We start from the raw sequence: 27,500 nt of genomic DNA on the forward strand, positions 1-27,500 counted from the left end.
ATAGTAACCAAAAGCGATCCATGGAGGAAAAAATGGTTGAGAATCACTGGTATAAAAGAATATTATTAAATAACACAATCTGTACTATCTGTGCTTACATTTCTTCGTCCTGTTAACATCAACAGCAACAACAACGACAAAATAATAATAATAATGATAATAATAATAATAATAATAATAATAATAATAATAATAATAATAATAATAATAATAATAATAGCACCGGGCTGAATAACAACATGGATGTGCTACACCGGGCTCCCTATACAAAAACATATCTAATCCAATAACATCGATGGAATTAGCCAAAAGAACCGGTGGAAGATTTGAAGGAAGCGGTCTTTTAACGAAGATAATTTTTTTAAGAATATTTTTTATTCTTAAAAAATGAAATTTCACTGCAATACAAAGCACAGGACCTCCTATGCACGATGTCTCAATGAAACACGTGCGATCACACACGCAAAACCAACACCGGAAAGTTTACAAACTATATAAAAAAAAAAGAAATGGAACAAAATAGTAAGTACATATATTGAATAATTACGCATACACTTGAACGTGTACACAATGATATATACGTTTTGATACCCATAGAACTACACATGCATCTTAATGTTTACAGAACTACGTAAAAATCACAGGACACACTTACGGATACGAAAACACATATCACAAACGAAGCAAAACCAAAACTTTTTTTCTTTCTTCTTTGTTTATTTTCATTTTGTGAACAAATACAGACAGTGAACCATTCATAAGTTTAAAACGCCACACACACACAAAAATACACTATGCCTGGAGATAAATCTATCAACAAAAAAAATACAGATGAATACCGATCTGCTAGCCTTAAAAAACTACGCTACGAGCAATGTTTACATGCTGAGAACTCGGTGACGGTGTTGTCTCAAAAAACTGACCCTAAACAGACAAATCCGTCCCCGAATGTCAACGCCAAACCTCGTCATGCCTCAATGATAACAAGGCAGATCACAAACCAGAGTGGTTATCGACCGAATCACAAAGGGCCACTCACTCGAAATAGATCTGCTAGCCTTAAGAAGCTACGTCACGAAAGCTCGGAGACGGTGTTGTCTCAAAAAACTTACCCTAAACAGACAGATCCGTCCCCTAGCGTCAACGTCGAAGCTTGTTATGCCTCACTGTTAATAAAACAAAATATAAACCGCAATGGTCATAGACCGGATTATAAAGGACCACTTACTCGGATAATGAACCAGATCCGAGACGAGAAATCTGCTACTGGTTCAAATCTTCCCGACACACAGGAGCTGGAAGTACCCCACAACCGGAATATTCCAACAGATGGCCATCCATGCTCGTCATCAAATAACCAAAAGAAAAAGAATGAAAAATGGTCTAGGGAAGATAATAAAGAAGTTCTTAGAGCCTTCTACCGTGCCATATATTTCCCTACAGATAAATCTAATACTGTACAAACCTACTTAAACTGGAGACAGAAACACCTTGCAGTAAGACCCTACATAGACAGTAATAAACTTGCCAACGTTAGAAGAAACATTATAAAAAAAAAATTACTAACTGAAGTAGAGATTGACCAAATTAAGCAAGCAGTAAAGGATAAAAAGAATGAAACTGCAGCTAAAGAAGATACTACAGAGGAAATAATTATAAACCAGCCCAAGGCTGATGAAAATACAGTAATAATTGAAAGAGTTAAGGTAACTGATAGGCAAAATAAAATACTCTCTGAACCAACCATAAACACTAAGGCAGGTGAAAATCAAATAGATGAAGGAAGTCATACAGAAATCGACGCAACAGAACTACATGATCTAAAAAATCAAATCATGATTGAATGGCTGAAAATTAAAGAAACTAGTATGAATGAACGCGACACTCTCCCCAAAATTCGCAATTCTAACCAAAACCTGAAAATAATTGGTAAAATCCGCCTTGCACTTAAGGATATAATTTCAGCTAATGATGTTGATATTACAGATCTCAACCACCTGTACTATGCATCCGCAAGAATCTCAACGATTCTATGTGGTGAAAAGATTAGAAAAAGACAACACTCCCACAAAAAGCCTTCTTGGCAAGAACGCATTCAACACCAAATTAAGCTGCTTAGATCTGACATAGAATGTTTGAAAAACCTTAAATTTGACAAGAGTATCAAACCTACAAAGACCCAAAGACTAAAGAAAAAATATAACATGAAAACCATAGTTGACATTGATGCCACCATAGAAACCATCAAGCAAAAGGTATGTGCTAAAGCTGCCCGCATAGCAAGGTATGAAAAGCGTGTTAAATTCTTCCGAGATAATAACATGTTCAAAAATAACCCCAAAAATTTCTACAGGAAGATAGGGAAAACACCAGTAACAATAAAGTCTGTCCCATCAAAAGAAGAAGTGCAAGAATTTTGGAATAAAATCTGGGCAGAAGATAAAACACACAATGAAAAGGCCCCTTGGATTGATAGAATAGCTACAGACCTAGACTCCTTAGAGGAGCAAAAGTGGGAAGGGGTCAGGGTAGAAGATATAAGATCTGCTCTCAGGAGGTCAAGCAAATGGAAGTCTCCAGGAAAGGATAAAATTCCTAACTTCTGGTTGAATGCCTTCCCAGAAAGCCATGAACTGCTAACAAAACTTTACAACGATGTTTTGCAAAATCCTAGTTTGATGCCCTCTTGGCTAGTTAATGGTTTAACATTCCTGCTTCCAAAAAATGAGGAAACAAACGAACCAAAAAATTATCGCCCCATAACCTGCTTAACAACAATGTATAAGACGCTAACATCTGTCCTAACCGAGTACACCTATAGTTTTTTAATAGAAAGTAGCATATTCCCTAATGAGCAAAAGGGATGTAAACGTGGATCTTATGGTTGTAAAGATCAGCTACTCATCAATAAGATGATCTTAGAAGATTGTCACAAGCGACACAAAAACTTGTCAATAGCCTGGATAGACTATAAAAAGGCCTTTGATAGCCTACCACATAGCTGGATTAGGAAATGTCTGGAAATGTATAAAATAGCTCCTACTCTGCGAAACTTTTTATCTGTAAGTATGAGATCATGGAGAACCACACTGATGTTGAACAATGACAATGAATCTCTAAATGCTGGAGATGTAAGAATTTCATGTGGCATTTTCCAGGGTGACTCACTATCACCACTCCTCTTCTGTCTAGCCCTAATACCGCTCTCAAAATTGCTCAATGATGCACAGTATGGTTATAAAATATTTGATAAAAATATAAATCATCTCATTTACATGGATGATTTAAAGCTCTTTGCAAAAAATGACCAACAACTCAAAGGCCTACTAGCGATTGTTAAACAATTCAGTGATGACATCAGGATGCAATTTGGCCTTGATAAATGTGCAAAAGCTATCTTTATCAAAGGAAAAATGACAAATACATCTAATGTGAACCTTGACCAGCAAAATGTCATAAAAGAGTTAGAACCAGCGGAGAGCTACAAATACCTAGGGGTAATTGAAGGGGACAATATCAAGCACTCAGTGATGAGGGAAAGGATCAGAAGAGAATGTTATCGCAGGGTGAGAGCAATACTGAAGACAGAGCTGAACGCGAGAAACAGGATCGAAGCGATCAATGCTCTAGCCATACCAGTCGTGACTTACAGTTTCAACATCGTTAACTGGTCAATTACTGAAATATGTAATGTTGACAGAAAAATACGAAAACTGTTGACAATGCATAGAATGCACCACCCTAAGGCAGATATAGAACGTCTTTATCTGCCAAGAAAAGAGGGAGGTCGAGGACTACTACAGCTGGCATTATCAATGAAGGTAGCCACAATTGGCCTAGACACCTATATGAAAAACTCTGAGGACTGGATGCTAAAACTTGTCTTAAAATATGAAAGCAAGAAAGCATCTTACTCAGTAACAAAACAGGCAAAGGAATATCTAAGTGAATTCCAATTGCAACAAATTCAAGAATTAGACGAACTAGAAACACCTACAGAAAAAGCTAAGCGCTTGAAAACCCGTGCTAAAATTGCTGCCTTAGCTATTATGACTGAAAAATGGCATGGAAAACCTCTCAATGGCAAATACCCAAAGAGAGCGAATAATGCAGATATTGACAAAGCCCTTACCCACCAATGGTTAATGGCCTCTGGATTGAAATCAGAAACAGAGGGGTTTATCATAGCAGCCCAAGATCAATGCCTACCTACAAAGAACTACCAGGCCAACATATTAAAGAACGGCAGCTCCCCATTATGTCGTATATGCCAACAACAAAATGAGACCATCGATCATGTTGTCTCCATGTGCAGTCTGCTTGCGCCTACAGAGTATCTCAACAGGCATGATAGAGCTGCACAATATATTCACTGGGTAATATGCAAAAACCTGGACTTGCCCCATGATAAAAACTGGTGGGAACACAAACCACCCCCAGTACTTGAAAATGATCACATTGCACTCCTCTGGAACTTCACCATTCAAACTGACAGAAAGATAGACGCAAATAGGCCAGACATCATACTGAAAGACTTCAGACAAAAATCATGCCTCCTCATTGATATGACTGTCCCAATTGATATAAACGTATCTGTCAAGACCTACCAAAAACTGAGCAAATATAAAGATCTTGAAATAGAAATTAGCAAAATGTGGAATCTGAAGACGAAAACAATACCTATTGTCATAGGTGCCCTGGGAATGACAGCGAAACGGGCTGATTACTACCTAGCTCAGATACCAGGAAACCCCAAAATGGCTGAAGTCCAAAAGATAGTGCTCATGGGAACTGCCCATATCCTACGTAAAATACTGTCTATGTGATCTCAAATTTTAAAGCAAACATAATTTTCTTATGGTTTCTTAAACATTCACTTGAACAAAACTGTACAAATCCAAATATATGGTACCCTAGGCATAACACCTACATGAACTTCTAACTTGTTGTCTCTTGAGGTCTCTGGGTGAGACTTGGATCCAACTTGTACAAATGCAAAACAAAAGTCAAACATAAAATAATAATAATAATAATAATAATAATAATAATAATGATGATGATGATGATGATGACGATGATGATGATGATGATGATGATGATGAGGTTAATTTATTTGCCTCAAGGGTGAAGGATGAGGGTGACAATACAAAGACAGGCATAAAGTGTTCGGTTTTACATATAATAATGAAATGATAAAAAGAAAAAGACCACAATGACCAATACAAATATCTCTGAAGAGACGAATTGGCTAAAATACAACACAGAGAAATGAAAGAGGAAATTAAGAGAGAGTTTTACAGAAGAGTTAGACTAACATTATACACTGAACTCAGGGCTAAAAATAAGATAATAAGGGATAAAGACGGTAACCATAACAGTCATAAATTACAGCTTTAACATGATAAACTGGAAGATGAGTGAATTGAGAAACTTTGAAGAATAACCAGAAAACTATTAACAGCCACTAAAGTCACAGCCCCAAAGCAGACACAGACAGAATATATCTACCCGGCTCAGAAGGAGGCCGCGGCTTGACACAGAGAGAGAACTACTATAATATAACAACAGTGGGACTAGGAAAGTGCTGAGAATCAAAAGGTGTAAGACTACTACATGTAATAAAGCAACACAAGAAAAACATCGCTTTTTTTCTATGCACAAAGAAGCGACAAAATACAGAATAGAAACATACGACACTGATACATTGATCTCAGATGACAACAGAGTAGAAATGGTCAAAGAGACACAAAACAATATGGAAAGAGAACTACAAAACATACCAAAGAAGAAATGGAGAAAAATGCACTCCACGGTCAATATCCTACAAGGCTGGTAATTTGCAAAAACCTGGACCTGCCCCATGATAAAAACTAGTGGGAACAGAAACCACCTCCAGTGCTTGAAAATGATCACATCTCACTTCTCTGGAACTTCACCATTCAAACTGACAGAAAGATAGATGCAAATAGGCCAGACATTACATTGAAAGACTCCAGACAAAAATCATGCCTCTTCCTTGATATGACTGTCCCAATCGATATAAATGTATCTTTCAAGACCTACCAGAAACTGAGCAAGTATAAAGATCTTGAAATGGAAATTAGCAAACTGTGGAACCTGAAGACTAAACCAATACTTGTTGTCATAGATGCCCTAGGAATGATAGCAAAAGGGGCTGATTGCTACCAGCTCAGATGTCAAAATGGCAGAAATTCAAAAGATAGTGCTCATGGGAACTGCCCATATCCTACGTAAAATACTGTCTATGTAATCTCAAGTTTTAAAACAAACTCATAATTTTTTTATGGTTTCTTAAACATTCTCTAGAACAACACTATGTACTAAACTAAATATATGACACCCTAATCATAACACCAACATGAACTTCTAACTTGTTGTCTCTTGAGGTCTCTGGGTGAGACTTCGAGTCAACTTGTACAAATATAAAGCAGAAAGCAAACAAATAATAATAATAATAATAATAACATCAGGTTGAGTAAAAAGTAAGCAGCGTTTTGAACCATAAAGAATTTGTACCGGATTTCTGCAGTTTCCAATTTTTTAAAAAACGCTTTTTTTTTTAATTATCTGGTAATAAAGACATAAACTTGCCCAAATGCATCCATGAATTAACATAGGTATATTTTTTTCACCGTTGTTGCAATCGTCAGAAATAGAACTGTCAAAATGCAATATTCGAGGAATTTTGTTATTCAACTTCAAAAAATGACGTAAAGCAGCTGAAACTGCTCGTGATATCAACGAAATGTTTGGTGAGGAAATGACCAGTGAGTGGTCAGCTCGAAAATGGTTTAAACGACTCCGTAGTGGAGACCTGAGCGTTGAAGATCGTGAGCGTAGTGGACGCCCATTTTTCATCGATGAAGGTCAATTAAAGACCGTTATTGAGAAAGATCCACGTAAAACTACTAGAGAACTGGCAAAAGATCTTCAAGTTAGCCAGAAAACTGTCGGCAACCATTTGCATGCGATCGAAAAATCAAAGAAGCTCGACAAATGGGTACCACACGATTTGAATGAAAATCAGAAAAGCGCAGATATGAAATTCGCTCGTCGCTTCTTCTCTGTAACCAGACCGATCCATTTCTCGACCGTAATGTAACTTGCGATGAAAAGTTGATTCTGTACAATAATAAAAAACGTTCTTCGCAGTGATTGGACCGAAAATGAACCACCGAAAACCTTCCTTGAACCCGAGCACTTCAAAAAGGTTATGGGGACTGGTGGTGTACTGCTGGACTCATCCAGTATCACTTCTTAAAATTCGGAAAAACATATTGCCTTGAAATTGCCAAAATGAGTGAAAAGCTGCTACTCCTCCGTCCCAGACTGGTCGGCAGAAGAGGGCCAATCATTGTTCATGACAATACTCGATCACATTAATGAAGCTCCAGAAGCTGAGATAACTTGGCTACGAAGTTTTTCCCTGCTTTACATATTCCCCAGATCTTTCTCCTACCGACTCCCACTTTTTCCACTATTTGATGGCTTCCTGCGATAGAAGGAGTTCAAAAATCGAACCGATGCTGAAAGTGCATTCAAAGAGTTCATCAGCTCCAGAACTCTACATTTTGTGAACTTGTAACTCGTTCACAAAAATAAGTTGATTGTAATGGTACTTACTTTGATGAATAAAATTCCCGCACTGCTGAAATATGTTGTAATGAATTTCATGTTTCAAAACGTTGCTTATTTTCTACTCAGTCAGATAAATGCCCTGGTGCAGTACCAGGCAGTGGCTCACATAGCTTCTGATCTTAACTGATTGGAAGTGCTGCCATGTAGGAGGAGAGGGAGGAGGACGACGATGATGACGACGACGATAATGATGATGATGACGATGATGACGATGACGAGGATGATGATGACGATGATGATGATGACGAGGATGATGATGATGATAATGATGATTTTTCTTATAGGCTACAAAGGCTCAAAGCATTGAGGATAATGCAAGGACGAAAAAAGAAATACACAAAAATGGGTTTTACATAAAAAAAAAATAATAAAATCGAAGACAAGCTGCAGAAATAGGTGCGACACGAACGGTGCTTGACATGGACACGAACGGTCCCGATATTTCTCCGGATGTGTCAACTCCAGAAGTTGGTTATTGATCGTCAGCGACGGCATCTCGAAGCCCCCACAGAGCGGGTGTTTGGTAACAGAAAGATTTCCTTACCAACAAAACAAGTCACTTCCATAAAATGGTGAAAAGCGTGCGCTCTAGTCTGGTCAAGAAGAACGTTCAGTAGTACACAAGCGAAGGCGATGTTCGTGATGTTAACGATGATGATGATAATGACGATGATGATGATGATGATGATGATGATGATGATGATGATGATGATGGTGACGACGATGATAAGGACGAATATGACGGTGTTGCTGTTATCGCTGGTGGTGATGGTCGCCAGCAAGTGTATGTTTTTGTTGTTGTTGTCGTCGTTGTTGCTGTTGTGATAATTGGAGCTGCGTAGGTTTCGTTGTGATAATAACAGCGGTTGATTTGGTTAGCATCTAATAGCAGAGGCCGCTTCTGATAATAGCCGATATGTGGATAGCTTTTTTTTCTAGTTTGGCATTGGTGACGACGGTTGCAGCGGCGTCAGCGGCGGCAGCGGCGTCAGCGGCGGCAGCGGCGGCAGCGGCGGCAGCGGCGTCAGCGGCGGCAGCGGCGGCGGCAATGGTGGCTGTTGGTGGTGGCGTGCTTTGTCAATCGTTGCTGATTATACTGGTACAGTGTCCTCTGTTAAGAACAATTATTAAAGAAGCTTTATTGTTCTTTTATTATTACATTCCTTGGTTTATAAAACAATTGATTGCAAAAATACGTGTCGGACTAAATATTATGATGTATTTGTTCCGCCACTTTACGTTCTGAGTTCAAATCCCGCTGAGGTGAACTTTGCCCTTCATACTTTCGGAGGTTCGTAAAATAAGAGCTCGTTTAGTGCAATGGATCACTAGAATTGCTGGAGTGTTGGATTAGTTCTGTTTCAGTACATTTTGAGTTCAGATCCTGCTGTGGCCAAAATTTGCTTTCCAAAATTCCGGGATCAATTTTAAACTGTGAATTTGCAGACTTGTTAGAGCACTCAACGAAATGCTTTCTGGTATTTAGTTACAAATCTTTGTATTCTGAACTCAAAACCCACCGATATCAACTTTGTCTTTCTTCTTTACGGAATCTATATTATGAAGCCTGGTCACTGTAGAGCAATGTCTTTCAAATAACAAAAGCTGGTTGTTGAGATAGCGTAGAAAATATGTAAATGAAAATAAAGTTTATTTGGTAGCCGAAAGATTACTGAATCTTTTGATATCTCATGCATCAAAATCGGCAACTCAGCTTTCGAAGGCATAAGGAACATACGCAGAGACATACACACATACAAACTCTCTTTTATATACAGATATATTTGTGTTTACGTATGTATGTATGTATGTATGTATGTATGTATGTTATAGTTCAGTTTTATTTCAAGATTTCTTGCCAATAGAGAAAGAGCAGGTTTCTAACCTAGAACCAAGGCTCCTTCATTGGAATTTCAACATCAACAACAGGTTATTTTTGTTTGTATGTATGTATGTATGTATGTATGTATGTATGTATGTATGTGCAAATTTGTACGTTTTGCTTTATGTGTGTATTCTCATGCTCATATATGTTTAAATGATAAACTAGAATGTTTTACTGATTTTTTACAGTTTCAGTGATGGACTGGGTCTGTAGTCTTCGAATTAGCTTTCTCCTGTCTGGTTTTGAGAAGCCTAATTTCTCAAGATTGGTATTTAGGCAGTGTGTTACACATCCCAGTGTCCCAATAATTACAGGTATGAACCTGAACTTGTAATCAGGATAGAGTAACTGCAGATTTCTCAGTAGTTCAGCATAGGTGTTCTCATTTTCATTGATCTTCTTCTTTATGTTAACATCCGCTGGGCAGTTAATTTCCACAACTATACACAGTTTCTCTTTTATGTCCCAAATCATTATGCAGAGGTTTGTTGTGCTTACATTTTATTGAGGTCTTCACTGGAACATTCCACCAGTATTCCTTTTTATTAGAAGTGGCTATGGCTTCTCCCATACTGTGGGTTCTTATTTCTTTGTCCTCGTGGTTATCCTTCCGGTGGATCTCATTATAGAGCGTCCTAGCTACAACGCATTACTGATCCCAATCGGCTGTTCTGTCCATTTCTATGTTTAGCCCCCTGTAGGCAATAAAGAAATTGGTATTTCGTCTGCCTATACGCTCTGAGTTCAAATTCCGCCGCGGTCGACTTTGCATTTCATCCTTTTGAGCTTGATAAAATAAGTATCAGTTGAGCACTGGGGTCGAGGTAATCGATTTATCCCTTTCCGGAACTTGCAGGACTTGTGGCATAATTTGAAATCAATATTTATAGAATCGTTAGCACGCCGGTCAAAATGCTTAGAGGCGTTTCGTCCGTGTTTACGTTCAGAGCTCAAATTCGGCCGAAGTCGACTTTGTTTCCATCCTTTCAGAATCGATCAAATAAGTATCAGTTGAGTCCTGGGGTCGCTGTAATCGGCTGGTCCCCTACCCCGAAATTGCTAGCTCTGTGCCTAAATTTGAAGCCATTATTAATTTCGGAACAAAATAAACCAAGAAACCATAAATTTTGAAACGTCTTGAATTCTCTTGAACGCTGCCAGCGACGATGACGATAGCGTTGGTAGGAGAGAGATGGAGAGCGAGAGAGAGAGTAAGTGAGTGAGTGAGTGAGTGAGAAAGGAAGAGAGGGGGAGGAAAAGCTAGAAGGTGAAAGAATGAGAGCGAATGAGAAAGTGAAAAAGAGAGAGAGAAAAAGCTAGAGAGTTGGAGGATAGAGTGAGTGACTGAATGAATGATAAAGAGAAAGAGGGGGAGATTAATTAGAGAATGAAACAGAGAGAGAGAGAGACAAAGAGAGGGAGAGCGATAGAGAGAGTGATAGAGAGGGCGGGGGAGAAAGAATGAGTGAGTGAGTGAGTGAGTGAGTGAGTGAACGAGCGAGCGAGAGAGTGGGTGAGAAAGAGAAAAACAGAGAAAGAGTTAGGGAGAAGGAGAGAGAGGGGGGGTATTTGAACCGACATCCAGGCTTCAGCGATGTCTGTCTTTCCATTCAACGGCCGAGAAGAGGAGGAGAAAGGAAAGACAGAAGAAAGGATAACAGCAACAGTAATAACAAGAATCGGGAGGACAAAAAATCACAAATAGCATCGACTGGAAAAAGGAGAGAAAAGAAATCAAAGAGAGAGAGAGAGAGAAAGAGGGAGAAGAGAGAGTTTGGATTTATAGAATTTATTACAGTATTTTGTTTCAATATATTTCTCGACCAACAATTAAGAGAGCTGCCACCTACTTCGACAAGGATTGAACTAACAAACGCTTGTATTACACACACAGACACGCATACACACACTCATAAAGAAATTTAGTGTGCGGTTATATTGAAGGAAAGCTTTGCAATTGTCCATCTAAACAATCCGTCACGATTTTTTGTTTGTTTGTAATTTAAATCTTCAATTATAATCAACTGACTCACAAATAATATCATCAACAAATAACTACAAAATCAACAACAATATAGAAGACAACTACACGAGGAACAAATCGATAAAACAAGGATAAGGAATAAGCATTTGAAAAGAATGAAACGAAATGAAATCCAAGGTTTTTTATAAATATGAAATGTAACGGAAAAAAATAAACGAAACGAAATAATAAACACAGGAAGGAGATCAAAAACCGAAATAAATTTTAAAAAACAAGAAAGAAAATAGAAAAATTAAACAGATGCGAAATATTTTAACAAAAATTGTGACTAATGTGTTGATAAAGTGATTAATTTTCGAGCCGTTTTGGGTGTCTTTGTTTAGTTGTTTTGTTTGGTTTTTGTTGGAGTGATTGTGGCGAAGTAAAAGAAGCTAAGATGGAGGACACAGCAAAAGTTAAAGAGGACTTTAGTAAACATCCGTGGGTCTTGAAACTAATGACTGATCAAAAGAGAAGACGTCGGGATTTAAATCAAATCCTGGAAGATGTCACACTTGCGCAGCAGATCGAAAATATTAAATCGATCAGCAAGAAACACGAACGTATCTCACGGCAGCTAGAGAGCGAACTCGAAGAAAACAAAAACTTGACGATGAAAACAACGAAAATGGAAGTGGATTTCGAACGACTTCGTTGGGCGTTAGAAGAAAGCAACGCCCGAAATGAATCGCTCAAGAAAGAATTGTCGTTTAATAAAGAACAATTGGACAAGGAAACGAAGAAAATCCTGGTAGAAGCGCAGCGAAAAATCTCTCGTTACAAGACGGAATTTTACAGAATGCAAGATGAATACGAACGAAAGCGAGAAAATTTGCGGAAGAGCAGTACCGAATGTCAAAATGCTAAGAAAAAATACGAGGCCCTTTTAAATGCATCAACTTTAAATCAAAATGAATTGAGTAACATTGAACACGAGGCGGCACATCTACAGCTGTTGTTGAATGACTCTAATAATTTGTTGGCCTCAAATGGCAACGACTGTAATAAAGAATCGTCAATGAGTCAGCAAAATAACGGGATCGAACCTCGAAAACTTTTGACCGAAATTAATACTGAAATGGAAACTCTTATCAAACAATGGAAATCGGAAAAATGTATTAAAAAATAAACCGGAAGTAACTACTTAATTACATTATGCTTGTTAGCTCGTTTGTTTTAAATATTTAGTGCGAAGGTGGCGAAGGTAGGGGCAACACCCTTCCGTGAACATTATTATGCTGAGCCTCTAAAGAGGTTGTGTTGCTGATGGTGGTGGTAACGAGGAAAGGGAAATTACGTTTCATGTTGTCGTGGTGGTTGCGATGACAATGGGCGATGGTTGTTGTTCTTGTCAATATTGTTGCTTTTTGCTATGGAGTCTCAGGTCAGTCCTTGATATAATACTCCAGATACTCTACGCCAAAGACCACAGCTTCCATTGCGTCCCAGCTTTTTAAAACAATAGGGGGATGAGTGCCCATAGTTCTCTGCAGTAGGAAACAATTTATCCTCAGACAGGGTCACAGTTTGAGTACTTGTCGTCACGCCGCCACCACGATCGGCGTAGTTTTCTTCTTCTCAATTTCTTCTTCTTCTTCTTCTTCTTCTTCTTCTTCTTCTTCTTCTTCTTCTTCTTCTTCTTCTACTAGGACTTCTTTTTCTTAAATCTCACATTTGTTTTCATCTTCATCTTCTTCTAATTCATCTTCATCCTGCTCTTCATCCTTTCCTGTTATATTTTCTTTTTCTTTTACCTCCTGCTTTTATCTTCTCTCTTTCCTCTTCTTTTTATCTTCATCTCCTTCAACTTGTTTTGTATTCTACTTCTTCTTTCTCCTCTTGTTTCTCTTCCGATTTCTTCTTTATCAAATACCACCATTCTGAGGGTCAATAAAATAAAAACACTATCCAAGTAATTGGATCGATTTATTGAGGAATGACTCGATTAACACTCGGAGTTTCACAGTAGTCGGATGCTTTCATTAAACTTTTGCCGACGAATCGGCCGAGTAATAAGCGTGCGGGAAACTCTGCGTAAAAGAATGACAAAGGAGTGAGTCATCATCTGGAAGGAACGTATGCAATCACGTACATACATGTATATATATATGTAACATATGGTTTAATTATAAACAGCGCAAGTTTTAGCCATTTCTCCGCAGACTGAAAAAATGACGAACAACCTTAATCGATTTTCAAACCTTGTCGGGTTCTCATCAGAGGCGTCCACACACACACACACAGACACACACACACACACGCACGCACACACACATATATATATATATATATATATATATATATATATATATATATATACTCTCTTTTACTCTTTACTCTTTTACTTGTTTCAGTCATTTGACTGTGGCCATGTTGGAGCACCGCCTTTTAGTCGAGCTAATCGACCCCAGAACTTATTCTTTGGAAGCCTAGTACTTATTCTATCGGTCTCTTTTGCCGAAACGCTAAGTTACGGAGACGTAAACACACCAGCATCGGTTGTCAAGCGATGTTGAGGGGAAAAATAGAGACACACAAACATATACACACACACATACATATATATATATATATATATATATATATATATATATATATATATATATATACAACAGGCTTCTTTCAGTTTCCGTCAACTAAATCCACTCACAAGGCTTTGGTCGGCCCGAGGCTATAGTAGAAGACACTTGCCCAAGGTGCCACGCAGTGGGACTGAACCCGGAACCATGTGGTTGGTAAGCAAGCTACTTACCACACAGCCACTCCTGCGCCTATATATATCTATTCTTTTATTCTTTTACTTGTTTCAATCATTTTGACTGCGGCCATGCTGGAGCATCGCCTTAATTTTAGTCAAACAAATTGACCCTTATTTTATCGGTCTCTTTTGCTGAACCGTTAAGTTACTGGACGTCACACACCGATACCTGTTGTCAAGCGGTGATGGGAGGACAAACACACACATAAATATATACATATATATATATAACGACGGGCATCTTTCAGTTTCCTTCTACCAAATCTACTCACAAGGCTTTGGTTGGCTCGAGGTTATAGTAGAAGGTGCCACGCAGTTGGACTGAACCCTGAAGCATGTGATTGGAAAGCAAGCTTCTTACCGCACATACATACATACATACACACTAATATATTATATAGATGTATATATGTGTGTGTGTGTGTGTATGTGTGTGTGTGTGTGTGTGTGTGTGTGTGTGTGTGTGTGTGTGTGTGTGTGTGTGTGTGTGTGTGTGTGTGTGTCGTTTAGCTTAATGGTTAGAGCACTCAGCCAGTATCTGCTGGGTACGGGTTCGAATCCCGTAGTTGCCTGCTTACAACATTTCACTGGTGGTGCTCTAGCATGGATGCAGCTTTACGGCTAAAACATACACAAGAATAAAAGAATATGTATATATGTATGTGTGTGTGTGTATATGTATCTATGAATGCATGAATATATGTCTGTATTGGGTTGTCAGATAAATGTGTTTGTACACCCCTCCCCGCATTTATTTTAATCTTTTCCAATGCTATTTGAATTAAGACGAAACATATTTTCAAGCCTATCTTGCCTGAACATCCTGCAGGACGAAAAGCAAAACTTATCAAATGGCGGATAAACTCAGAAGACTCCAACAATCATCCGAAAAATTGCGAGTCAGAGACCATAAGTCTCTGTTCACTCGTCTCTCTTGGAGAAAGAAAACTCTGATGTAAAACCTACGACTTCGTTTGCATCCAACGATGTCGACAAGTTCTTCGTTTTGGGCAAATGCATATGTTGTTCAGAGAGTGGGATTGGCCCTGTACAAGGCCTTAACTTCACTTTTAAAAGCTTCAGGCACACGCATCACTTTTTTGACGATGTATGCGTTGCATACTGTAACTTGCCGTAACCGAGAACGGAAAAACACTCAAAGCAAAAATTCCATGAATGAATAAAGGTATTTGTAGCGTGGATGGTAACTCTCCTAACATTTGTAGCAAGAAGCACCCATCATTGCAACATGTGTACAAAAATATAAAGGCCTTTAGCGGGGAAGAAAAGCCACTTTTGTGGTGCTTTAAGAAAACAATCAAGTCATGTCATTGCTCGAACTCGAGCGGCAACCATGATGCATGTATAACACTGTACTTCCCTTTTTGACGACCGTTCAAACAGCAACTTGATATGAACAGTTGATAAAGACGAGCTCTATCATTTTAATATAATTAATTAAATTCTTCATTAAGATATAAATATATTGCTTAATTAGGCTCACCAGTGGTTGTCTTACCTAACATATTAGATTATATATATGTGTGTATGTGTGTGTGTGTGTGTGTGTGTGTGTGTGTGTGTGTGTGTGTGTGTGTGTGTGTGTGTGTATCCTTCAAACGAGCCCACAACCTAAGTGACCTCCTGGTCCACAGTTTCTTCCCTAACCCCACCTACCAACCCGGCTCGTTCCCATGCTGCCATTCACGCTGCCGCACTTGCCCCTACCTCTCCAACACTACCATCTTCACAAGCACCCATCATCGACCCTATCATATCACTGACTCTTTCACCTGCACTTCTAGCAACGTCATTTACTGCATCTCCTGCTCTGTCCTTCTCTGTACATCGGTCAAACGAGACGCCGCTTGGCTGACCGGTTCGCAGAACACTTCCGAGACATCAGACTCCGCAACGACACCCCGGTCTCGCCCATTTCCGCTTTACCGGTCATCCTTACAACACCTGTCTGTGTTCGGATTGTCCTTGCACAGGGGCCATCCGGACTCCCGTCTTCACCGTGAACAGGATTTAATCTTCTCTCTTCGCTCCTTTGCGCCACATGGGTTCAATTCCCTTCCCCTCTTCATCTGACTCCTTTATCCTCTTTTCTTCTCACACCTACTTCCTCTCTTCACTCCCACCCACCTCTCATCTCTCTTGCTTTGATACCTACTTCCTCTCTTCATTCCTACCCACCTTCTCCCTTCCATCCTCTCCCTTCATCCTCACCCCCTCCATCGTTACCTACACATCCCAACCCCACCATCCCTATACATCCCATCTCACCTCCACCCCGCCCTCACCCTTACACCTCACTCCCACATTCCCCACCCTACCCCTACACCTCACCACAACCCACACCACCACACCACAACACCACACCATCACAACACAGCACACAATACACCACACATCACCCCACCACACATCACCCCACCACACCACCACACCACATCGCACCATCCTGCACACACTAGCATTCACCACTTCCCAGCATCTACACTACACCACACCACACACCACCACCCACACCAAATTACACCACGCCGCACACACTAGCACTGACCAATTCCCAGCACCCACACTATCATCCGCTCACCTAGACATGCACACACCCACACGTCAAGGTCACCAGCCCCTATCCACACGCACACACACGCCTTCACATACATCCGCACGCACACCTTCGTTTTGGATCACCACAACTTTATTATCTCCCCTTCTTCCTAGCTCTCCTATCTGACCACCTCTGTCCGGCCAGCGCCATGACTGACCGCAGGCTACTAAAGCTTTCTTTTTTTATTCTCTCTGGTTATTTTCTCGTGTTCGTTTCTGCTGAAGAGCGTAGGCTCAAAATATATAAGACTTTCTCACCTTCCCGAATGTTCAACTAATACACCTGTTTGTTGTTTACACACCTGTCTTCGTCTTCTGTTTTTTGTAAATTCCAACTCTATAAATATGAATGTTTTATACACGCATGCAGACATGTGCGCGCACACACTCACATATATATACATATACCTATATATATATATATATATATATATATATATATATATATATATATATATATATATATACATATACCCATATCTTTTATCTTTTCTTATACTTGTTTCTGACATTTGACAGCGGCCATGCTTCGGCACCAACTTGCAGGATTTTAGTCGAATAAATCAACCCTAGTACTTATTCTATCGACCTGTTCTCCGAACCGCTAAATTAAAGGGACGTAAACGCACCAGCACTGGTTGTCAAGTGGTGGTGGTGGTGGTGGACAAACATAGACACACATATAAACATATACAGACTCATATATACATATACGATGATCTTCCTTCGGTTTCCGTTCACCAAATCCACTCACAAGGCTTTGGTCATTCCGAGACTGTAGTAGAAGATACCTGCCCAAGGTGCCATGCAGTGGAACTGAACCCGGAACCATGTGTTTGGGAAGTAAGCTTCCTACTACACAGCCACGCCTGCGCCTCTGTGTGCGTATAGATATTCTTTCTTTTATTCTTTCATTTTTTACTTGTTTCAGTTATTTGACTGCTGTCATACTGGAGCACCGCCTTTAGTCGAACAAATCGACCTCAAGGCTTATTCTTTGTAAGCCTAGTACTTATTCTATCGGATTCTTTTGCTGTACCGCTAAGTTACGGGGACGCAAACACACCAACATCGGTTATCAAGCTATGGTAGAGACAAGCAGAGACACACAAATACATATGTCTCATTCTAAGAACTCTTATATCATGAACTACAAATGGTAGCATGATTGAACTGGTGCTATTTAAAAGGTAAAAGTGTCGAGTTTTCTATTAATTTCATTCTAATTTAATTTGTTTTTTGTTTTTGTTTTTTGTCTCTTTTCAGATCCAATAATGTCATTTACAAAACAAGAGAAATCATTTTGTGTTCTAGAATACGCTAAACCTGAACCATGGACACATGTTCAACGCAAATTTCGTGCAACGTTTACCAAGCAGGCACCAGACAGACATTCCAGTTTGAATTGGCATGCAAAATTTAAGGAGGAAGGGTGTTTGTGCCCGGCAATAAGAACAGGACGCCTCTGTGCAAAATTCATGGCAAATAAGTTTATCAGTGTCCTTCAACTGTTGAACCAATTGCAGTTTGTATGATGTGGACTACAGCCGTCTCCTGAAGACGCGCCAAACAGTTGTTGATGGGAGCTGAAGTTCTTGATTGGCTATTCTGAGTAATTTCTGGGGGCTGCGCGGGAAGGCTTGTTGAACTTATTCAACCGTATCATTTGAAGTTGAAGGGACTCTGTTCTCTCCATTCCAATTCAAAATGTCTGGTGCCTACTTGGTAAACTTTGTACGAAATTTGCGTTGAACAAGAGACCCTGATTCAGTTTTAGCGTATTCTCGGACGCAAAATGACTTCTTTTGTTTTGTGAATGACATTACAGGATCTGAAGAGAAACAAATAACAAAATTAAATTAAATTGATTATATTAACAGAAGAAAACTCAACACTTTTAGCTTTTAAATGGTACCGGTTCAATCATGCTACCACTTGTAGTTCATGATCTAAGAGTTCTTAGAATGGGTCATAAACTTTTGAAACACCCTCTATATACAATGGGCTTCTTTTAGTTTCCGTCTGCCAAATCCACTCACAAGGCTTTTGTCGACCCGACGATATAGTAGAAGACATTTGCCCAAGGTGCCACGCAGTAGAAATGAACTCGGAACTATGTGTTTGGGAAACAAGTTTCTTACCACAAAGCCACTCCTGCGCCTATACATATAAATATATCTATATAATATATCTATATAATATATCTATACATACATACACATATATATATTCTTTTATTCTTTTACTTGTTTCAGTCATTTGACTACGGCCATGCTGGAGCACTGCCTTTAGTCGAACAAATTGACCCGGGACTTATTCTTTGTAAGCCTGATACTTATTTTATCGGTCTCTTTTGTCGAACTGCTAAGATACGGGAATATGAGCACACCAACGTCGGTTGACGAGCGATGGTGGAGGGACAGAGACACACACACAAATACATATATATATATATATATATATATATATATATATATATATATATACGACGGGCTTCTTTTATTTTCTGTCTACCAAATCCACACACAAGGCTTTGGTCGACCGAGACTACAGTAGAAGACGTTTTCTCAAGGTGCCATGCAGTGGAACTGAACCCGGAACCATGTGGTTGGGAAGCAAGCTTCTTACCACAAAGCCACCCTGTTTCGGGAAAGATATCTGGCTGAACTTAGGTCAAGCTGTCACCTCTTTTTCTGTCATTCTCCAGGTCTGTCTCTAGTCTGCTTCAAAGATAACTGTCGGTAACGCGGGATTTTATGAGAAAAAAATGACACCGTTGTAATATACATGGATAGTTTCAAGTGACGTTTATCTAAAAAAACTCAGTTACCAATAACTGGATTTTAAAGCATAACTAATGGTAGACATACCATGTGCTTGTGGTAGAGGCACCAGCTTGAACTAACTTCAACCAGATATCCCAATCGGGTGCTTTATTTTTGCTGAATCTATCAACAAACGACCAGCACAAAGAAAATGTTGAAAGCGACTACGATTTTCGGATCATTAATATTCTAGACACTGCTTGATGAAGGCAACTGAGTCGAACCTTCGAAGTTACTATCAACCTTTTCCCTGTAAATGTAAAATAAGTGTGATATTCTACTTACATGTATTATCTTTCAGATAGAGTTTGATTATTTTCACAAATAACAGTACGTACACACACACACACACACACACACACACACATACATACATACATATATACATACATACACACAGACACACACACACATAAATATATATATATATATATATATATAGGAATACATACAAACGTGTGTGTGAATGTATGTTGGTGTGTGTGTATGCATGTATGTATGTTTGTATGTATGCATGTACGTACTTATGTATATGCATGTATATACATGTATGTGTATGTATATATATATATATATATATATATATATATACATATATATATATATATATACGGTAAATGTTTCCTGCTCTCTCTTTACATATTTCCTGTCACTTTTTGTCTTTGTGATTCGCATTTATTTTTGTTTCTTTCCCTTTACGCACTCACCCCCGTCCTCCTCACTCACTCACTCACTCAGTCTCTGTCTCTCTTCCTTTTCTCCCCCCCCCCCTTCACACGCACATATTTCGCCTTATTTAATGCGCGCCTTTAGAATTATTCCTTCGTTCCAATCTCTCTCAGCGTTCCATAATAGCAATCTTCTCATACTGTAGGCATTTTACTTTTTTTCTTTCTAGTCGTCTATCTCCCCCTCCTCCTCTTCTCTCTCTGCTTGTCTCCTTCTCTCTATTCTCTTTCTCCGCCTCCTTTTCCCTCTCTCTTCCTCCTCTTTCTATCTTTTTCTTCTATTTCTTGTTTTAGCTCCTCTTCCCGCCGCTCAACACAGACATACATACGCTCACACAAACATTTTCAAATTCCACTTCATATTCCATTTCTCTCTACCCCCCCCCTCTCTCTCTCTCTCTCTCTCTCTCTCTCTCTCTCTCTCTTTCTCTTTATTCTCTTTCTCACCCTCTGTCTCCTCTCTCAGTCTCTCTCTGTAACAAACATCAAGGCTTAAAGTTAAGATAATTTCAACGTTAGGCAACAATACCCAGTCATTTTGTTCCAGATAAAAATATAGATTAGCTGGCGGATAAAGTGAAGGAAAAACCTCATAAAAAGAAAAAACACGAAAAACCCACACAAAACTTTAAAAAGAAAGAAAAATGAATGAAAAAATTTAAAGACAGAAAGACAGCGGAGAAAATTAAGGACATACATGTTTAATAAACGGAAGAAAGCAGCAGATAAAACAGGTATACAAATGCACACACACACACACACACATATATATCTATATATATAAGCGTGACTAAAGAGAGAAAAAAAATAAAGAAACGAAACGAAACGCACATGAACCAAAAACGAAAAAAAAAAAGTTATATAAAATGCTAAATATATTCTTTTGTGTATAAAGTGTATCAACATCATAGAATGACTTAGATTTTTGATCAAACACATTCAGTGCTGATTATCTCTCTCTCTCTCTCTCTCTCTCTCTCTCTTTCTCTCTACCTGAAACCACCCCCAACTGCCACTGACGCCGCCTTCACTGCCACCACTGTCACCATTACTGCCACCACCGCCACAACGGCCGCCATGCTGTGTACTACGTGTTGAGTCGCTTCATTCGCATTTTCTTCGTCTCATTCGCAATGCGCGGGGGTGTGTGTGTTTGTGTGTGCGCGCGTGCGTAATTATATATATATATTATATACAAACTATATGTGTATGTGTGTGTGTGTGTCTATGTCCATATATGCATTTGTATGTATAGCAGGTATGAATGTACATATCTAATTATCCATCTATACGTATCTAAATGCATCTCTATCTACAAAAATTAATAACGATACATCAAAACACACGCACGCGCGCTCGTATTCACACAGATTCCTGTAAAACGATCCATATCACTTATGTGTCCATACTTGTATACTTCTTTATGCAATTAGAGTACACGTGTGCGTTTACATACATACACACGCGGATGTATACACATTGACATACATCTACATATATATATATATATATATATATATACTCTTTACTCTTCTACTTGTTTCAGTCATTTGACTGCGGCCATGCAAATCGACCCCGGGACTTTTTCTTTGTAAGCCTAGTACTTATTCTATCGGTGTCTTTTGCCGAACCGCTAAGTTACGGGGACGTAAACACACCAGCATCGGTTGTCAAGTGATGTTGGGGGGAAAAACACAGACACACACACACACACACACACACACACACACACATATATATATATATATATATATATATATATATATATATATATATATATATGTATATACGACGGGCTTCTTTCAGTTTCCGTCTACCAAATCCACTTACAAGGCTTTGGTCGGCCCGAGGCTATAGTAGAAGACACTTGCCCAAAGTGTCAGGCAGTGGGACTGAACGGAACCATGTGGTTGGTAAACAAGCTACTTACCACACAGCCACTCCTGCGCCTATATATTTGTGTATATATATATATATATATATATATATATATATAAACATAATTAAGGGATCAGCAACAGTTGCTTCACCACATACCGAAGTTCAGAAATAGCAGCTAAAGTGTTTACATACCGAAGGGCTTGGTAAAATTTATTGATTATTAATTTATTAATAAATTAATAAATTGATTATCCTTTACCCTTTTATTTGTAATATATATATATATATATATATATATATATATATATATATATATATATATATATATATATATATATATAATTTTTTGACAGGAAGGACAACAAAAGAAAGAAAGAGACCTCGATATTATGCAAATAGACGAATTTATCTGTAAAAATATGACACTTATTCAGTATCCATGATAAGACTCCGAGTTTCGGATGCCAGGGTGGGAGTCCACGCCAACATCTCTTCAGTTATCCGGCCAATTGAAAATTCCTGTGAAAAAATCTTTTTCGGAGTTTTGTTCATGGTTACTGAATAAGTGTCACATATTTTTACAGACATATATGTATATATATATATATATATATATATATATATATATATATATATATAATTATCGATACATACACATATATCGTTGTATCTACAAATCATTCTCATCTCAACGATAATGAATGCATGCATTGGTTTTTGTGTGTCTATTTGTCCCTCTGTCTCCCTCAACCTTTTCCTCTTTCCTCTTTCCTAATGGTGATATAAATATATAGTGCAAGATATGTACATCTGTATAGAACATATATATATATATATATATATATATATATATATATATATATATATATATATATATATATATGTATCGTTTACCTTCAGTCATTTGACTACGGTCATCCTGAAGCGCTAATCTACGGTGACGTGGTAAAACTAACACCGGTTTACAAGCAGGGGTAGGGGACAATCACAAATACCAATATACACACAGATTCGCACACATGCTCACATATTCAAATACACACACACACACACACATATCCAAATATGAATTAGAAGCAGCTCGAGGTATATATACAAAATCGAACACACATACAGGTCTGTGTGCGTGTTGTTAATTCGTGGGTCAGCTGTGTTTTAGGCGTAAGAGAATATATTCTCAGTGAACCTAGTGTTAAAAACACCTGCAAGTAAATCATAGGCGAACGAGGAACGTAATGTGAGTTATCTCGCTTGCTTATGACTTACTTTTAAGCGTTTTTATCACCAGGCGCATTAAGAACCTATTATACCTAAAACGCCATCGGTCCACAAAGTAACAACACACACACGCACACATACACACACACACACACACACACACACACACACACACACACACACACACACACACACACGCACTAGTAATGCATCCCGGCGTTGCCCTGGTGTTATAACCTACAAGCACATTGTATTATTTGGTCCTTTCTTATGGGCAGAATCGGCACAGCTGATAAATAGTTAATGGAAGAATTGAAGTTATTTTTTTTTGTTTAATAGTGAAGGGTGGGGGTACAATTTGCAAGGGTTCGCATGAATGTGCTTTCTGTTCTTAAGAAGGATCAGAAACTATGTATTGTTTCATCGTATAACAGGGGGTTAATAGGATTTTATCCAGAAAACACATTTTCAAAATTATAATTACCCTCTATCCCCACCGTAATTTCTTAATTTGTAAACGTTTTTCAATATTTTCTTTTTGTTATCTACGTAGAAAAATACAGAGATTATAAATCTGGGAAATATATATATATATATATATATATATATATATATATATATGTTATAGAAAAAATAAGGTACTCAGAGATCAGGATGGTTGTACATTTACAGATTTTTATTAATATGTCACGTTTTTATAAATCATATAAATTAACGCTTTCATCTACTCTAATAGATTCTTCAGATTTAAATTTTTTTGAAGGGATTCGTCTCTTTTTATAATATTACTAAGTTTGTAGGGGTAGAGAGAGAGAAGGGTAAAAACATAATGTGGGGTGTATAGGATAGTAAAAGAGGGTGAGGAATGGGGAGAAAGTGAGAGAGAGTGTGTGTGTGTGTATGTTTGTGTGTGTGTGTGCCTGTTGAATCTGAAAGAAATGTCAATGGAAAAGAGAAGGAAAGAAAGAAGGAAGAGAGAAAGAAGAAAAAATGTGTTCACATCTATACAGCTGGTCAGTTCTTTCAATAGAAGATGACAAGTTGATTCTTGGTCTTTAAAAATGGCAAAACCAGGTGGCTACTCTAAGGGGGGCGGCGGTTTTGAGAGGAATAAGGAAAGTTATTTTTCAAAACATTATCTGGACTTATTATCATCATCATCATATGTGACTAATTCGGAGAAACATTACTTTCATTATTCACACATCATCACTCTTGTAATGCGACACTTTGTAATTTTAGTTCAAATTGAAAGTGTGAAACTATTTTCATTTTGTAATGAAACCTGGTCGTTGTATAGAAGTATATTTGAAATAATTATAGCTAGTTATTGAGTTAACTTAGAAAATATGTAAATGAAAATAAAGTTTATTTGACATGTGTAATTGATTTGATTGTTCTGGAAGGTGGTAAGCTGGCAGAATCGTTAGCATACCTCGCAAAATGCTTGAGCGGTATTTCGCCTGTTCCCGGGATCAACTTTGCCTTTCATCCTTTCGAGGTCGATAAATTAAGTACCAGTGAGACACTGGGGTCGATGTAGTCGATTGATCCCCACCCTCGAAATTTCAGGCCTTGTGCCTATAATAGAAAGGATTTGATTGTTCTGGTCTTAACATCAGTTGGTAAGAATAGAAGTTATTTGACGACATCCATTTGCTTGTAATTGACTATCTTGTTGCTGGTTAAATCCGAAGAGCATTGAAATAATACCCATCTTGTCCATTCTACAGAATAATATTATACTGGAGAGCACCATAAGAGGGATGCGTCTGTGAAACGCGTTTAAGATTGTTACCCCGAACACGAATGAGAATATCTAGATTTTCATGGGGATCACTAACCATAAGGATGGCTTCTTTATTAGATGTGGGCTCATTGAAACAGCGTAAAATGTTCTTTACCAGTTTACTATAGACGTAACGAACGCAGAAACACACACACACACATAGAATTGATAATATTGAAAACAAGAGAAAGACAGCAAGCTGGCAGAAACGTTAGCACGCCGGTGAAATGCTTAGCTGTATTTCGTTTGTCTTAACGTTCTGAGTTCAATTTCCGCCGAGGTCGACTTTGCCTTTCATTCTTTTGGGGTCGATAAATTAAGTACTAGTTGCGTACTGGGATCGATATAATCGACTGCCCCCTCCTCCAAACTTTCGGGCCTTGTGCCTAGAGTAGAAAAGACTATTGAAAACAGGAAAGCGTACACACACGAAGTTCAAGCGAAATGAAATGTAGTCAATATAGGTGCAAAACATACTTTCTGTAGCATAGTTATGCTATGAAAAATGGAAAGTCACCAATTTAGCAAAAGTTACTATGCCTCTCAAACCCGCTTTGATGGGGCCAAAGAGATGATAGTCTGAAGGCGCTAAATTATTCCAGTGACGAGAAGGTGAAAACTGTAGTGAAGAAGTGGCTCAAAGAACAGTCAATAGAATTTTATGGGGCAGAGATACATGCTCTTATTCGAAGGTGGAACATTGCTATTGAGAGAAAAACGCTGATTATATTGAGGAGTAGGGATGTGATCCACAGAGGACCAGCTTCATTTTGATGTATGATAAATGTTCCTGTGTTGGTAATTATACCTGTACTAAACAAAATGGCATTACTTTTTGACTCACCCTCGTGTAATAAAAATCAAAAAGACGTACATAGTAAATGTATTAGAACGTTAATCTAATAATTAGATCAACGATCAGAGAAAGCTCAGATAGAAAATAGAGGGGATGTGATGTTTCGAGCATGGCTCTTTGTCAAAAGGAGGAAAGAGGAAAAGGTCCAGAGAGAAGGAAAAGAATAGTACGAGAAAAGCACGTGTCGCTACATGGTAGAAAAATAATGAACCGGAAGTGGAGAGAGATAGAGAAAGAGTTTTTTGAAGGCAGGAAATTGCAAAAATGGTCAGTGTATGTGTGGTAGTATCTGTCTGCATGTGTGTGTGTGTGAGGGAGAGAGACGCGAACAGATTATGCAGCCATATTAGATTGTATGGATTTACCTTAATATTGATAATGATGATTGTAGTGGACGACATTTGAAACGTACAGTATTTGTGTGTCACATACATGAATACATAATACGAATGCATACATTCGTCAACGAAACACGAGTAAAACTTATAAATTGTATAAAAACGAAGAACATCCTTTTGCTGTTACAAATACACACACATACACAAGCACACAAACGTACACACACACACACACACACACACACACACACACACACACACACACACACACACACATACACACACACGCGCGCGCACACACAAAATACACACACATCAAGGTCAGCAATCTTCAACAGAGGCGAAGTCGATTATATCGACCACAACATTTGACTGGTACTTATTTTATCGATCCTGACGGGATGAAATACAAAGTCGACCTTGGCGGTTTTTGAAGCAACAACGTAAAGACGAAAGAAATAGGGCTTAAGCATTTTGATGTGCTAGCTCACCTTACACACACACACACACACACACACACACACACACACACACACACACACACACACACACATTGTTCGTTCTTTCGTTCCCCCTCGCTCACATTTCCTTGCCTTCTCTTCTTTCCCTCCACTTTTCACTTCACTGTGTACCTGTCATTTTTCTCTCGCCCCTCCCTAATTCTTTTGTCCCTCTGCTTCTACCTCTCTCTCTTTATTTCTTCTGTTCCCACGTGATCGGTGTTCGGCCAAGCGTGATCTTTCTTTCTAGGCCGGCCGTTGTGCGTGCAACATCGTTATTCCTCCCTATGCCTGTGAAATCTTGTATTCCTGCTGTAAGGCCTTATTTCCACACACGCCAGTTTAATTTAATTCGTCCTTAGTCGAAAGACATCTGTTGTTATGTCCTGTTTTATTATTTGTATTGTATTTGTGTAACATT

Source organism: Octopus bimaculoides, chromosome 24 (genome assembly GCF_046866305.1).
Source record: "Octopus bimaculoides isolate indiv1 chromosome 24, ASM4686630v1, whole genome shotgun sequence".
NCBI lineage: Eukaryota > Metazoa > Mollusca > Cephalopoda > Octopoda > Octopodidae > Octopus > Octopus bimaculoides.